At 43.3% G+C, this 15354-nt stretch overlaps 1 protein-coding gene across 3 annotated transcripts in view; it reads left to right on the top strand.

Moving 5' to 3' along the window:
- Positions 1–13150: 13150 nt before the first annotated feature.
- Positions 13151–15354, top strand: part of Usp42 (ubiquitin specific peptidase 42) — a 35839-nt gene continuing 33635 nt past the window's right edge. For 2 of the 3 annotated variants that reach the window (XR_010042333.1, XM_063234145.1), the window contains exon 1: positions 13151–13296. The gene's annotated coding sequence lies outside the window, so the exon portion shown is untranslated. Of the gene's footprint in view, positions 13297–13943; positions 14053–15354 lie in introns of those variants that run through there. The other variant, XR_010042334.1, reaches the window with a different exon arrangement.

The following is a 15354-nucleotide window of genomic DNA, read 5'->3' as shown; positions in this document are numbered from 1 at the left end:
GTTACCTCTGTTAAGTGCTTGCTAAATTGCCTAATCTGGACTGAAATGTTCCAGAAATGACTTATCACATGCAACTGAACTTGATGAACTGTTAATTACTCATCAGAATCCATGAAGGCCAGCAAGCAGTGGATGAGATAATTAAAGTGCTGAAAGAAATGTACAATAAGGTGCTGAAAGAGGGCCTGGTGGTCTCTGCATTAGAGCATGTAAAAGGCCTTGTCTTAAATCCCAAGGAAGAAGAAGAAGAAGGTGGAAAAGAAGAAGAAGTCAAGGAAGGGGAGGAGAAAGAAGAGGGGCTAAAGGAGAGGAAAGAGAAGAGGATAGAGGAAAAAGTAGAAGGAGAATGAAGAAGACATAAAAAAATCCTAAGAGATTTGTCTGTAATATACCTACTCTGGGGGGCTGGGGATTTAGCTCAGCAGCATAAGCACCTGCCTTGCAAGCATTGGTTGTGAGTTCGATCCCTGGTACAGATAAAAAGATAAAAAAAAAACAACTACCTACCCTATGGAAAAGCTAAAGGGGTTAAGTTGGTAGCCCATGCCTATAATCCCAGTGCTCTAGTAGGTTGAGGCATGAGAGTCATAAGTTTGAGCTCAGTCTGGGCAACTCAGTGATTTAGTGTGACCTCATTTTAAAACTATAATAAAAAGAATAACTTGGGATTTTGCTCAGTGGGAAGGCCCTGCATTCAACTCATAAATAGTCTATGATTTGTAATGCTAAAAGGTTCACTTACTTGTAGTCCCCAGCTCCTCTACCCCTGCACTGTCATGTTGTTTCTCCTCCCTCTTCCTCCAAGGGTGTCACTAATTCCTTACCTGTTTTCCATAAGCAGCATGAAAGCTCACTGAGAGTAGGTGCTATTTGACACAAACACCGATGTTGCCTCCTTGACATTCAGAGTCAGTGCTAGGTTAATGTAAGTAGAAGGATTTCAAGAGAATGGACTTATAGATAACTACATGTGGGATGTATTAACGGATAGTTTTATTGCCCATGTTGCATTTAACAGTGTCACAAAAACCCTTTTAAGAATAACTGCATTTTATTTATGAACTCATTTTAATCTTTATGTATAAAGCATTTTATTAAGTTTCAGAAATGATCTCTTTGGGATCAATTACAGTGTACTTTAAATCTTGTGTGTGTGTGTGTGTGTGTGTGTGTGTGTGTGTGTGTGGTACTGGGGATCAGACCCATGACTGCGCGCTCTCCAGGCAGGCACTTGTGTCACTGAGATGAATCCCCGGCCCGTGTACCTTAAATCTTTAGAAATAAAGACTCCCTCCAGCACTCTAAAATCTAAGATACTAGAAGTTGATTGATGGAGGACGGGACTAAACACACTTGAATTATTTATTTATTTATTTATTTATTTATTATTTTACTGCTGTTTTGAGACAAGGACCTCACTAAGTTACCAGGCTGGGCTCCAACTCTCCATATTCTTCTCTCAGTCACCTTAGTTGCTGTAATTAAAAGTATGTGCCACTATGTCTGACACAGAAGACTGCTTTATCAGTAAGTTTTTCTTTATATTTGTATTTGTATTTTTGAAATACAGGGTACAAACAAATGGTCCTGCATGCTAAGGAGGTGTTTTACCATTGAACTATAAACCCAACACAGGGTATCTCTTTAAGACACTTGGGCAAGAGTTTTCGGTCATGTACATTTTTCAAGTTTTTTTTTTTTTTTGTCTTTTTCATTTTTATCGGTACCAGGGATCGAACTCATGACTGCCTGCTTGCAAGGCAGCCGCTTATGCCGCTGAGCTAAATCCCCAGCCCCCATTTTTCAAGTTTTTAAATTTACTAGTATTTCAATAAAACTATGATTAAGAGTATTTTCATAATTAGATATTGCTAGTATACAGATTTTAGATAAAGTTATTTAGTTATTTGGATTCTGTGGATTAAAATTGGGAATTCTAATACAGAGTTCATCTTGACTTTTTTATCTTATTTATTTTATATTTTGAGACAGAGTTCTTCTAGGTTGCCTAGGTTGACCATGAACCTGTAATCATCCAGCAGCTAGAAATACAGCCATGTATCATTTTGACTCCAAAGGCCATTAATATTAATGTTAACTTCATTCAAACACAGCTTTCTAAAAATATTGTTTAATCAAATATCTAAGCCAGCAATTAACATAAAAATAACAATCACATAGGCAAGGCTTTGAGTGTGATCCCAACCTAAATCAGTCAATCGATTGATCAAACATAACCACAGAGAGATAATAAATAAAAAGACAGTAGCAGAGAGAAGGCTGAGATGAAGCACATCAGACTTCATGACCGTAGTAAAAGTCCCTGAGGAAGCTTCTGTGGAGCTGTCACTTGAATTATGAATTGGCCAGATGAGGTCATCTACACCTGTACCCGGCTACAGAGAGGCAAGAGGAAGGAAAATTTCTACAACTTCAAAATACTCTTTTCTCAAAATGCGAAATATATAGGGTATAATCTGTGGCAGATCACTTGCCTAGCATATGAGAAGTTCTGGATTCATTCTCCATTAACATAGACAATTTAAAAATTAAAAGATACAAAATGAAAAGATCAGAAATTTCTTCATTAGATTGTATGAGAACCAATTTCAATCTTCAACACTGTCAAAAACCACCTTCAAAAGAAAAAAAAACCCACTTTCTTTCTTTCTTTCTTTCTTTTTTTTTTTTTTTTTTTGTCTTTTTTCCTTTTTATTGGTACCGGGGATCGAACTCACGACCGCCTGCTTGCAAGGCAGGTACTTATGCCGCTGAGTTAAATCCCCAGCCCCAAAAAAACCCACTTTCCACCCTGCATCGTTGCATTGTTTTCTTCACCTTGTCTTCCTTAATGAGTGTCACTAATTGTTTGCCTGGACTCCAAAATCACGTTGAAAGCTCTTTGAGGACAGGCACTTGGGGCAGAAATACTCTTTTTTTGTGTGTGTCTCTGATGTGTAGAGGCAAACCTAGGTGAATGAAAGTGAAAGTATTTGAATAGAAATAAATTATATATAACTGACTGTTGGGTTGAATCATCTTTAAAGATCAGAGTCTGGGACATCATCACCTCTCAAGTGTTAGCTGGCATAACCATCCTTTCCTAATGATAGTCCTTCAGTTTTGCTCCTAGGAAGCTGATTTCTGCCAGTGCCACTGACCAACATCCATCTCCAGGTCAGAGGGTCTCTGACTGTTTGGGCAAGGCCCTTCTTGAATGCCTCTGTTTGTGGAGGTTCTCATAAGGATGCATGTTTTGTCATCAACTGTTTAAGGTAAGACCCTTGGCTTTTCTTCTGTCTTGTTTTTGCACTGCCGAAGTCCTTGAAACCTGCAGTGTTCTACCAGGGCAGATGTTGGAGATGGGACGAGAAAGAGTTTGCAGATCCAGAAGAGTACAAGTACTAAACTTGGAAGGAAGACATTTATCTACATCCAGGTCTTAGTATAGAGGTTGCCCATGCCTTTCAGGGGATCGAAAAGCATCTAGGTTGGGTAGAAGATCTGAATGAGGAAAGAAGCCGAGACAGAGCCTTTGCTGAAGGCACAGCGAGCCAGAGCTTGTTTGAAAATTGTAATAATTCCAATGAAACTTGTTTGTTGGGAAGGTCACTACATGATGACACATGGCCCCAGATGATTTATGGCATATTAGGGAAATATCTTGTATGAGAGAGTTTGCTGAGGAAGGTGGTGGACATATAGTTTTAGGAAATGTAGTTTTCTATAAGAAGCACAATGCCTCTGGTGGGATTTCTCATATTTGGAAGATTCAGCTGCTTTGGGAAGGAAGTATATCCCAGGACCAAGAGTCTTTGAGGCATTCAAACTTCATAAAATACAGAAAGTAAATTTTTTAAAATGTTAATTGCTGGCTCAGATACTTGTTTTCCCCTCCTTGTCTTCCTTAATGAGTATCACTAATTGTTTGCTTGGATTCAGAAAGTGGGTTGAAAGCTCCCTGAGGACACGAATTTTTGGGCAGAAACACTCTTTGTTGTCTCTCTGATATGTAGAGACAGCCCTAAGTGAATCAAAATGAAAGTGTTTGATGAGAAATAAATTACATGTAACTGACTGTTCAGTTGGGTCATCCTTACAGATCAGAATATCATTCCCAGACCAACCATAGTTCCTGCCTGAAGGCAGCACAACCGTCTCTCACCAGCACTCCCAATTCTCAGCTATTGAGATGAGCTGAAACAACATTCTCCTTCACCTTTCTAAGTAGCTGGGGACCCCTGTTACTTTTAACTTAACTCTGCTCCTTCACCATAACTTAGGGCTGAGCCCATTTGGCTGAAAAATTCTGCCATATATCCACAGCCTTTTGATGAACTTTTGTTTGATACTAATTATTCAATTGTGAGCAGTGTAATTTGCAGGTATCCTATAAAATAGAAATACTAGTGGCACGTACCCCATAGTCCTATGGGGAATATAAATCACATGTTTAAAATGTTAAGGAGAGATGTATGTTAAGGAGGGACATAGTCATGTCTCAAATGTGAGTTGGAATAAATATTCTTTCCCTAAAGACAGTCTCTATTTTGTCCTAGGAGGCTGATTCCTGCCAATACCACTGACCAACATTCATCCCTAGGTCAGAGGTTCTCTGATTCTGGTGGGTAGGGCCCCTCAGAGCCTTCATCTCTTGAATCTCCATTTGTGGAGATCTTTCTGAGGGCACAGTTTTGTCATCAACTCCTTAAGATGAGTGAGACACAATCTGAGTGTGCAGTTTTTGTCATCAATTCCTTAAAGTGAGTGAGATGCTTGGCTTACCTTCTCCCATTTTCTCACAGCCCCAGTCCATGAAACCTGCAGTTTCCTAACAGTGTAACTGTTATAGATACAAAGAGAAAGAGTCTGCAGATAGAGGAAGGGACAGGAATGAGGAATGAGGGAAGGAAGACATGTATCTACCTACAGTTATCAGAGGAAGTTTGCCCATGTTTGGTAGAACTAAAAGGAAGCATCTGATGGGACACATGGCAGCAGATGAGGATGAAGGAAAGGCTGAGCCAGAGCTGCTATTGGGCTTTCTGAAGGGACAGCAAGCCAAAGCAGTGTTGGCAGTTAGAAATGGCAAAGGGGGATACTTTCACTGTGCTGGGGTTGGGGAGGTTGATAGATGGTAGCAGTAGAGGTTTAGAGAGGGGAAATATTAGGGAAATACCTTATGTCAGGAGTTAGGTAAGGACGGTAGAGACTCAGAAAGTAGGAGAATAAACTCAGGCAATGTTGGTTTGTATAGGAAAAAAAATGACTCTGGTGGGATTTTTCTTGCTTGGAAGAAATGGCTGGCTCTCCCAGTGTTTCCTAGGCCAGTGAAATCTCAGTGAGACTTTAAAAGTAAAAAGCATTCACTCACCCTTCACCCCAGGACCTTTTCATTGTTTCTCTCATCTTCTTTGAGGATAGCACTGATTTCCTAGCTGAATTTCATAGATAGCTTAAAGCTCACTGAGGGCAGGGACTCTTTAGCAGAAACACATTTGTTATCTTCCCGATGGGGCAGAGACATCCCTAAGTGAATGAAAGGGAAAGTGTTTTAAAAACACATTAGTCATAGATGATTAAAGGTAATCTTTATAGATTAGAGTAATAGCCCTTGAACCAACATTACTTGCCTTAAGGCAGCAGAACCAACTTTATCTTGTTGACAACTCTCCATTTCTTGTCTCCTGAGGTGAGATGGGCCTACATCCTAGACACCCTCCCAAAGTACCCTGGGGTTCCTGCCACCTAGTCCTGCACCCTGATCTTTCACCTTTACTCAGGGCAAATCTCATTTGCCTAGGAAATCCTTCCATTTATCCAAAACCCACTGAGGAACATGTGCTTTAAAGATACTAATTATTGGATTCTGAGCAATGCCATTTACATCTGCCTTGTAAAAATGGAAATAGTTTTGGAATCTATTGCATAATTCTGGGCACAGTAGTAAGCAGCATGTTTGAAACATTGAGGAAAAATGTCAGCTCATAGTCATCTATCAAGTATTAGCTGGCATAAATGTCTTTTCCTAATGACAGTCCTTCATTTTAGTTCCTATATTTCTGCCAGTACCACTGACCAACATCCAACCCTAAGTCAGAAGGTCTTTGACCCTGCTGAGCAGAGTTCCTCAGGGCCTTCACCCTTTGAATCTCCTTCTGAGGGTGCAGTTTTTGTCATAAACTCCTTCAGGCGAGTGAGACAGTTGGGTTTTCTTCTCTCCTATTTTCTCTCAGTCCCAGTCCATGACACCTGCAGTGTCCTACCAGGGCAGAAGGTGGAGATAAGATGAAAAAGACTTTGCAGGCCTAGGAGGGCGCAGGAATGAGGCTTGGAAGGAACACATTAATGTACTTCCAGGTCTCAGATAGGAAATAGTCCATGCCAAGGAGATCAAGGCACAAGTATAAGTCAAAGGGGAAGAACCTAGGTTAATGGAAATGAAAGTGTTGCAAAAGAAATAAATTATAGACTGCTAACGGTCATTACAGAGCAGAGTATCCTCCTCTATCCAAACTGTATTTTCATATATGAAGGCAGCAGAACCAACAGTCTCTTGTTGACTACTTCCTATTTCTCAGCTAGTGAGGTTAGCTGGACCCATGTTCTCCTCCTTCTTCCCAAAGCACCTGGGGTTCTTGCAACATAGAACTGCATGCATCCTGATCCTTTACCATAAGTCAGGACCAAGCCTACTTGGCTAGAAAACCCTTCCATTCATCCACAATGTTTTGATTGTTTGATTGTGGGTGATGTACGTTACCTCTATTCTGTAAAATGGCATTCATAGTTCTCCCTTCCAATACTCAGTTCCGACCATAATACTGTCCTCTCCCTGCTCTGCTTTTTGCTCCCATCTCTGCACCTATGATTAAAATTATCTTCATTGTTATTTATAATTAGATAATTGTAGTATGTGAATATTTATGTTTATTATTGCATTGAACTACATCCCCAGTTTTATATATATATATATATATATATATATTTGATATAGCTATAGATACAGATATAGATCAAATATATATAGAAGTAGATAGATATTTCTTTCTTTGTTTTTCTTTTTTGGTGTCTTCTTAAGTTACTAAGTTGCCCAGAGTAGGCTCAAGGTTTTGATCCTAATGCCGTAGCCTCTTTTGATTTTTTATTGCAGTAATACATATAGGGTTTGACATCCTAAACATTTTTAAATGCACAGTTCAGTGGTATTAAATATTTACATTAAATTAAGTTTATACTTTCCTGTGAACAACCTTTTTATGAATATAAATAAGATTTAAAATTTAGTTCCTCAGGTTAGCCAGCTGTATGTGAAGTGCTCATCTTCTGTTTTTAATAAATAGAAGTATAACATGAAAATAAAGATAATTTTGTCTCCTTTCAGGTAGAATGTCTTGGTGTGATGGTGACGTGTCAGTGGGCAAACTTCCAGCATTATTTTTATTCATTAAGACAGCACACATACATTAGGAAGTGATATTTTTCCTTATAAATTCAGCCAGACAGTGGGACTGACATCTATTTTTCCTTTTTCCTTTAAAACCCTAAATGTACTGAATCAAATGAGCTGCCAAACCTTGTCCTTGTTACCACTTGAATTATCCATCTTCATTTCTGTACATCTCATAAAATCCAAGCACAATGGAATTCTGAGGAGAAAAACTTTGCTTCCAGTTGGCACTGGGTCCTGAAATGCTGGCAGCCTTTATTTGCCTGGGGAAAAAAGCCTACTTAATCCTCAAGGCCCCATTTCCAGTGTCACCGCATTTACAAACCTTTTCCTGAGCTCCATTCACTCAGGTGCAGTCCACCCAGTGGCCCCTGCTATTACTGTCCTCATTTGAAGCATGGTGACTCTGTGGATAACCAAGCAGGCACAGCTCTGAACTCCCAACAAAATAGTCTGGAAAGTAGGTACAGCACTTCCGAAGCGAGGCCTATTCTGGATTCCAAATTAATATTTCTGGAATCCATAAAGGGACGGATTGGGGTCTGTCACCCCAAAACAGTATTTGGGGCAGATACTGTACAGCTTCAGGCTGTCTTCAGGAGAGAACCAGCTCCTCAGAAGATAACTCTAACCTGTCTTGAAAACTTTCAGGCTTTCATGTCTTCTGTCGGTTTTGGGGACATGGATGAGTTAATTAGCCTTTCATTTCCTGGAAGTCTACAGCAAGACTTGAAGGACTCAATAATAAAAACAAGAGCCAGGATACACACCTAGTCTGTTTAACAACAGCAGCCTCCAAAGACTGTCTTCCCACGTGGTCTGCAGGGACAAGTCTATTGATAGTGTCAGCTGCACCCTGTTATATGGTGAAAGGAAGGTGCTTTTCTCTGCCTCTGCCTTGTCTCCCTTCCTTATTCTTTTCTTCCTTTTCCCCTCCTTACCTCCCTTTTTTTGCCTTTTTGTGGTAAAATTTGACAGGGTTTTCTTTGTTATTAGTCTATGTTTTGGCACTTCTATTATTTCTTCTTTGTACGTAGTGATTATGAGTAAAATCCACAGGAGGTAAAGAGCCTGGTTCAAGGGTCAGCTAAGAGATTCTAAATACCACTGTATTCTGTTATGATTATAGGACATAAAGGGATGGAATGGGTAGTGGTCGAATTAAGCTAGCCCTTGGTTAAGTCTGCATCAATTCACGTCATCCTCCTTGATGCATCCAGTGTTTGCAGTGGTCACACTGATAATTAAATGGGGCAGTGGTGGAGATTCCCAGCCTTGCATCCTGGACAACTCTGAGGGTGGTACTCTTCACTGCCCTTCTCCTGGGTGTTACTCTCTTTGACAGAGAGTGCTGTTCAGGGGATTCCACTTCCTTTCCCTACTTGAATATCTCTTAGTCTCTGAGTCAAGGAACCAATGTATGCTTTTTTGAAATTCTTAAGTATGACTATTTGAATGGTGCATTTGGGAACCAGACAGTGACCCAGTAGACTCAATGCATCACTTGACCGCTAGCAATAAAGTAGCCTGCGAGTGTTTATGGTCTCCATGTGTCTGCATTAACATGGACTCTGTAACCAATATCCTAGAGATACCAGAGGACTCTCCCTTTCCTAGTTTATGCTTATTGAGTAAATTAAATGGCCAGAGATCTTTGGAGACAAATTCAGAGAATCACTGCAGTGCATAGCTCTGACTTCTCCTTTCCTGAATGGGTGTTTTGGACCTGAGAACTGACTCAGTTCAGGAAACTTGGCAGGTGATTGTTTCTTTCCACTTGAACAGCTGATCTTTGTTTACAGTACATCCAGATTTTATATAGAAAGATATATTCTTCAACTACCTCTGTATCGTGACTATGCTGACTGCCTGTCTACTTTCCCCATGTCCTGTTAGCCATCCCTGTGGATCCCTCAAAGTCAGGCACTGCTGTCACTGGTGCCCATAGCAGCAAGCACATGCACTTTGCTTCTGCTGAGTAAGTGCTACCACCTGGTTCCTGTCACTCCAGGACCCTATCATCCTCTATGCTACAGGACAGCCCAGTTCTGCAGTGGCGCCCTCTATTCTCAGCCCTCACTTGCAGATGACAGCCACATCCATGTGTCACTGTTTATCAAAAAGCTGGTGCTGGCTTCACTCCACTCCCCAGCCTCATCCTGTGGTCACGGTAAAGTGTCTCCCAGGCCTTGTCATGGAATATAGTCAGCGGATAGCACTCATTTTAGCACATCCTCTTCCCTGAACCCATCGCTGCCTTCTGCCACTATCTAACAACAAAGTCATGGTTTCTCAGCTTCATAGAACAGGTATGCCACGCGCTACAGTGCATCAGAACCAGGACCCCTGACAAAAGTGTTATATCTATAATATGGGACAATGCTCCTATTTTGACCAACTGTCTCTTATCTACTCCCATCCCTGCCGCGGGCTTCTAGCCTTCCAAGCCTAATTTCCAGTTCCTGCTGGTATATATGAACTTGATTCTATGGCTTTTTCAATTTATTGTTTTATTTCTTCCCCCCAGCAATGATATTTCCTGTTGAGTCATACTGGGACCTGATCTTAATGAATGATCTGGTAGCCAAGCACCATGTGGAGGCAGAGAGAATACACTGTCTTGTAGAGTATTTGCCTTATCTGAGGGATGTGCATACACTTTGGGGTGGTGGCCCTGTTCTTTAAGAAGGGAAAGTGGGGTGAAGTCTGATTTAAACTTCTCATAGTTAGCCTTATGTCTCTTCTTCCTTGTCAGAGCCTGGACTCTGATGTTGGAGGCTGTTGGTGGCTGAGAATTCAATCTTTCCTAAAGTTCTGCTCTTTTTATACTAAGTCCTGAGTGTACTCTTCAGGGCTGCCCATCCTCTGACTACAGAAGACAATGGAATGGGTAGTGTAGAAGGGTTTCTGGTTTTCACGCTTTGCCTTATACTAATGACTAATTGATTGAAGACTGTCATTTTCCCCCTTTTAAAACATCCAGGAATACCCAACTTCACATTTCTAATTATTAGTTCCTCCCACATCTTCAGACACCCGAGAGACTGAATAGGCCACATCCCTTTTTACCCACATCTGGTCATAGTTCCCCTCCAGTAGGAACATGGAATACAGAATTGTTAGTATCCTGTGTATTACTTATGTTTCTTATTCTCCTGAGGACCACTCCTGGTACCCACTGTATAAGCCAGGCTTCTTAGAAGTAGGGCTTGGGGCAGAATTAGGTGTTCATGATATTGTAAGAGCATTCTGGGGAGAAAGTATTAAGAGGTGAGGACAGAGGAGAGTTTAGCAAGAGTATCATCTCAATGGGAAGTTAGACTCCCTTTAGCTCAGTACAGGCCTCAAGAGAAAGGGTTTGCTGTGAGTTATTAGCAGCCACAACTCCCAGCAGGTATGAGAAGTTAGAGACATCAGCCAGCAGAAAGGATCTGAGTCTGGGGTTAACCAGCACCTAATGCAGACTCCGTGGTTTGTAGAGGTCCTTAGAAAAATGAATTCATCCATATTTGTCTTCTATTTGACTTCCTGGCAGGTAGGTGGTGGAGGGAATCCTCAGCAGACAGTCTTGTAAAGAGGCCGACTGATTTCTATGGGATACACAGCTTATAAGAACAGAGGCAAAGTGAAATTTTCTCAAAGTAAAATTTATTCTAGTCTGGAAGACAGCAGGTTTTTGGCACAGGTTTGCCAACTATCTCAACGAAAGATCCAGCTATTTATTTAAAGGCAGAGATTTCATATTCTTTTTAACTGCTCCATTCTTGTCAGTTTGCCCATAAGTGGCACTGAGAAAAGGAACTCTTCCATTTGCTTCGAGGTTATGGAGAAGGTAGAGTAGGGGGGGCACCATTTCCCCTCCAAGAGAGTAGGTAGATATTCCAAGGGATGATTAAAAAATTATTTTTCTTACCCAAGCTGTTCAGGCACCCTAATAAAGTTTGTTTAATTTTAAAGGGAATAAAACCAAACCAAACAGAATAAAGCTAATCAGCGTAGAACAATGCGAGTGATACAGTACTTCAAAACAAGATAATAGGAAATCAACAGTGGTTATCTTGTCTTTTGTGAAGGGGAAAAGTGGAGGGCCAACAGCAGGATAGCACGGTAGAGAGGAGCCAAGGCATGCCAGTTGATAAGGTTTTTAAGGGGATCTTGGAAGAGGCAATTTGTCAATAGACTTGTGAAATGTAAAATGAAATCAAACATCAAACTTCTAATGTGACTTCCAAAGGAAACATTTTGAAAGATCAGAAAGTTGAGACAAATATGAAGCATTTGGCTCCAGTTCTTTAAGCATTCGGATTTAATCGCTGAGAGTTGTTCGGAAAAGGGAAGGAGGTTTACTGAGTGCACTGCTGATTGTTGCCTTCTCAAAAATCTCTTAATGTTGAAAGGGCTGTGAAGGCAAAATTCCATAACTATTCTTTATGAAGAGAGTTGTGATGTTAATGCTGAAAGTGGTCAGTGAACTTTGGAGGATTAAATTTTACTCCTCCCCCTTTTGTTTCCTCAACATGCTTGTGCTCCAAATACGTAATTGATACTTTAAAACCATGCTATAGTGGAAGTAATGATTGGAGCGCTCAGAAAGAGCAGCGTGGAAGAGGAGGAATAGATAGGCTTTCTATCAGCATGTGTAGGAGTGGGCTGGTACTGAGGTTCTTAGGAAACCGTTTATGGCTGGAACACATTAAAAAAAAAAAAAAAGCAACTTGGGCCTGTCAACATAAGGTTAAGGAGTTCACACTCTTATTTTTTGGGCGCAGGAAGGCTCTGACCTGTGGTTCTGAAAGATCATGTTACCCAGAACATGAATGCAGAATCTGAGTATCAGGAAGGGAGAGGAGACTGTCAGAACAGGCTGGTAAGAGTAAAGATTAACTTGGGTAGGGTGTGGACCACATTCCCTGGTTTAGCCATGTGATGGATCATCTAGGGAAGGAAAAATGCAGACAGACAGGGAGACCACAGTCAGCATCATATGCTTAATCAAAGCAGGCAGGAGATGGAGACAGGAGTCGGAGGTATGGAGGGGAGATATGAACATGAATCAGTTCTGTTGGATCTTGTGGTCAACGACCAATTAGTAGTCTTAAGTATGACTAGTTCTGGGGTGAAAGAATCCGTCCACTTGCCCTCAAAGACTGCAGAAAGCTAGAATTAGGAGTGAACTCTTGGCGGGGTAAACAGGGGTCTGCGCCTTTCTGTAGTCACATTCAAGAGTCTCCCCTTCCTGGAATACTGCGTGCAGCCTGTCGAACAGCGGCCGGGTCCCGCAGACCACAAGGCCCTCGTCGCTCACCGCACTCGCGGAGGGCGAAGCACACGAGTGGGAAGACGTCTGCATCGAGCCTGTTGCTTTTCAGGGGCTGGGACTGCGACTCCGCGGCCTGAGAGCTCGAAACGAGGACTGCAGCCAAGGCCACCGCACAACTATTCCCTGAATCGCCGGGCGGAAGAGGCCCTGCCTTGCTCCTCCCCGCGCCGCCGCTCGCTCAGCCAATCAGTGCGCTTCTTCGGTCGGCGGCCGGCGCTCTGCTGACGCGCTCAACCAGACTTGCGCCCGCCGTCCTTCAGCGGCGGCCCCGCCCGCGCTCTCCGGGCCCGTTAGCTGCGCGCCTAACCTCTCTTAAGACCGCCCCTGGGCGGCGGCGGCGCGTGCAGACGCGGCCCTATCGCGCCCCCTGGCGGCCCGGCGGGGGCGCTACGGGCGCGGCGCTGACCCGGAGGCGGCGGCGGCGGTGCCCGGATGGAGGCACGTCATTGTCCCCCGCCGGGCGGCTGGGCTGTGTGCGGCGGCGGCGGCGGCCGAGGGGGATGGAGCGAGCGCCGAGCCGGGTTAGGTAAGCGCCCGCCTCCTTCCCGCCTGCCGCAGGCCGGCGTGCGGCTCGCCGCGCGCCCCGCTCGCCTCGGCCGCTGTCGGCCCGGCCGCCCTTCGGCCGGCGCAGCCCCTCGCCCGCCGCCCCCTCCGCAGTCGCGGGCCGCCCGGGACCCCGCCGCGCCGGGGAGAAGCTCGCTGCGGTGTGGACGGGCCAGGCCGCGAGAAGGGGGCGGCAGCCGCGGCGGTGGGCGGGCGCGGGGAGCGCGGGGGGCACGGGCAGGCCGGACCCCCGGTTGCCATAGACACGGCGCTCCCGCCCCCGCGGGCCCTATCCCGCCCCCTCGGCCGGCCAGTCGGCGGGATAGCGGGCTGCCCCGGAGCGGCCGGGCGGGCTCCCGGCTGCGGGCTGGGGTGGGCGTGTGCTGGCGCGGTCGCCCGCCGCCCCCCGCGTGGCTGCCACCACCCGTCCCCGGAGCCCGGGGCCGGCCTCCCCGCCCCCACCGCGTCCCTACCCCGAGCTAACTTTCCCACTCGGGGCGCCCTCTGCCCGGCAGCCCGCGCGGGATCCCCCATGTGGGTCCACGCCTGGTGTCCGAGCTGCCCACGCCGGGCGAGGCGAGCACGGAGGGGAGGCAGGCGGGTTGGCGGGCGGCGTGTCCCCGAAAGCATGTGTGCCTTCCTGGCGCTCTTTATCTTACGGGCAGGAAGAGCCAACTTACCTGGAAAGGAGGCTGCGGGTGTGGGGGTAGTTCGGAGGAGCATCTAGAAGTTTTATCATGTAGGACTTTAATCTCTACAATGAATGTAGTTGAGATTACTTTTGTTGGAAAGCTCTTATATTTTAGTGGGAGGCTTAGGACTTTCTTGTTTATGGGAAAACGTGTTGGTTATTCCAAGTAAATATACTCCTGTAGTAGTGAAAGTGGTTGAAAAACTGTGTTGTTGACGCCTCTTTCAAAGAAGCAACCGTTTTGCAGGTTCTCACGCAGGTTTTTGGAGTCTAAAAGATCACTTCTTACTTTGCCACTCATTCAAAGTGCACAGGGATTATGAATAGTGATAGCTGGTGCTTCGCTTATTTGTTTTTACTTAGGGTCAGTTTCACTTTCTTTTCTGTATCATTGAATGAATGTTAACTGGTTTGTAAAGGTTTAATGCTAATCGTCTTTTGTTTATTTAACTATAATTAAAATCCAGGCTGTGTCCTTTTAAAACTCTGGCTCTCATAAAACGGAAATGGTGCGAAAACCTGGATTACGTTGTTTATGAAGAACTAGAATGTAACAGTTTCTGTTTAAATGTGTTGATATGTATTTCAGTGCCACAATGAGATGGAGTGCCACAATGTTTGTTTAAATAGTCGTACTCTTAAAAACGAAAAATGAATAATACATTCTAGCATTTGGTCATCATAAAATATATACCCTTGTGTAAGGGACTAGGGGTTTTAAGGCCGTTGGATAAAAGATTGTACTGAAAGGAAACATTTGTGAAATTGATTCGTCTCATTCTTCAACTTGCGTCAAACTTTGATTCATGTTCTCGTTTTTTAAAACATGCTCTTGTAACTTGGTATATCTTTAGAAAGTGTTGAGAGGAATGTTAAACTTTTAATTGAAGTAGTTGTTTAAAAGTCTTGATATTTATAGCAGTATTTAGAAGCCTTACTACCAGTAAAGAATGTGGAACTGTTTGAATCTTAACATTGGTTGTAAGAAAGGTTATCTCTGTGTCAAATGGAATTTAGCTTGATACCTGATAGTTTAAGATTTCTTTGGTTGAATATACAAATGAATTAATTTTGTTTGTATTTCCAACCTTATAATACCAATATGATCACTGACAAATTGTATTTTCCTTTAATTTTTTTTCCATTTAAGAGTGGTTTTCTTTCTTTCGTTCTTTTTTTTTTTCATTTTTGTTTTTTTCTTTTTTATCAGTACTGGGGATCGAACTCACAACTAACTGCTTGCTAGCAAGGCAGGCGCTTATGCTGCTGAGCTTTTTGTTAATCATTGTATGAAAGTAATGTTTACCTCAGGAAAAAGCAATATTTTGCTGCTATTTTATATTATTGTAA

This window comes from Cavia porcellus, unplaced genomic scaffold, assembly GCF_034190915.1.
Source record: "Cavia porcellus strain 051 isolate PalLab524CR breed Dunkin Hartley unplaced genomic scaffold, mCavPor4.1 scaffold_23, whole genome shotgun sequence".
Lineage (NCBI taxonomy): Eukaryota > Metazoa > Chordata > Mammalia > Rodentia > Caviidae > Cavia > Cavia porcellus.
The sequence above is the reverse complement of the archived record's forward strand: the minus strand, read 5'-3'. Positions and strand labels throughout refer to the sequence as shown.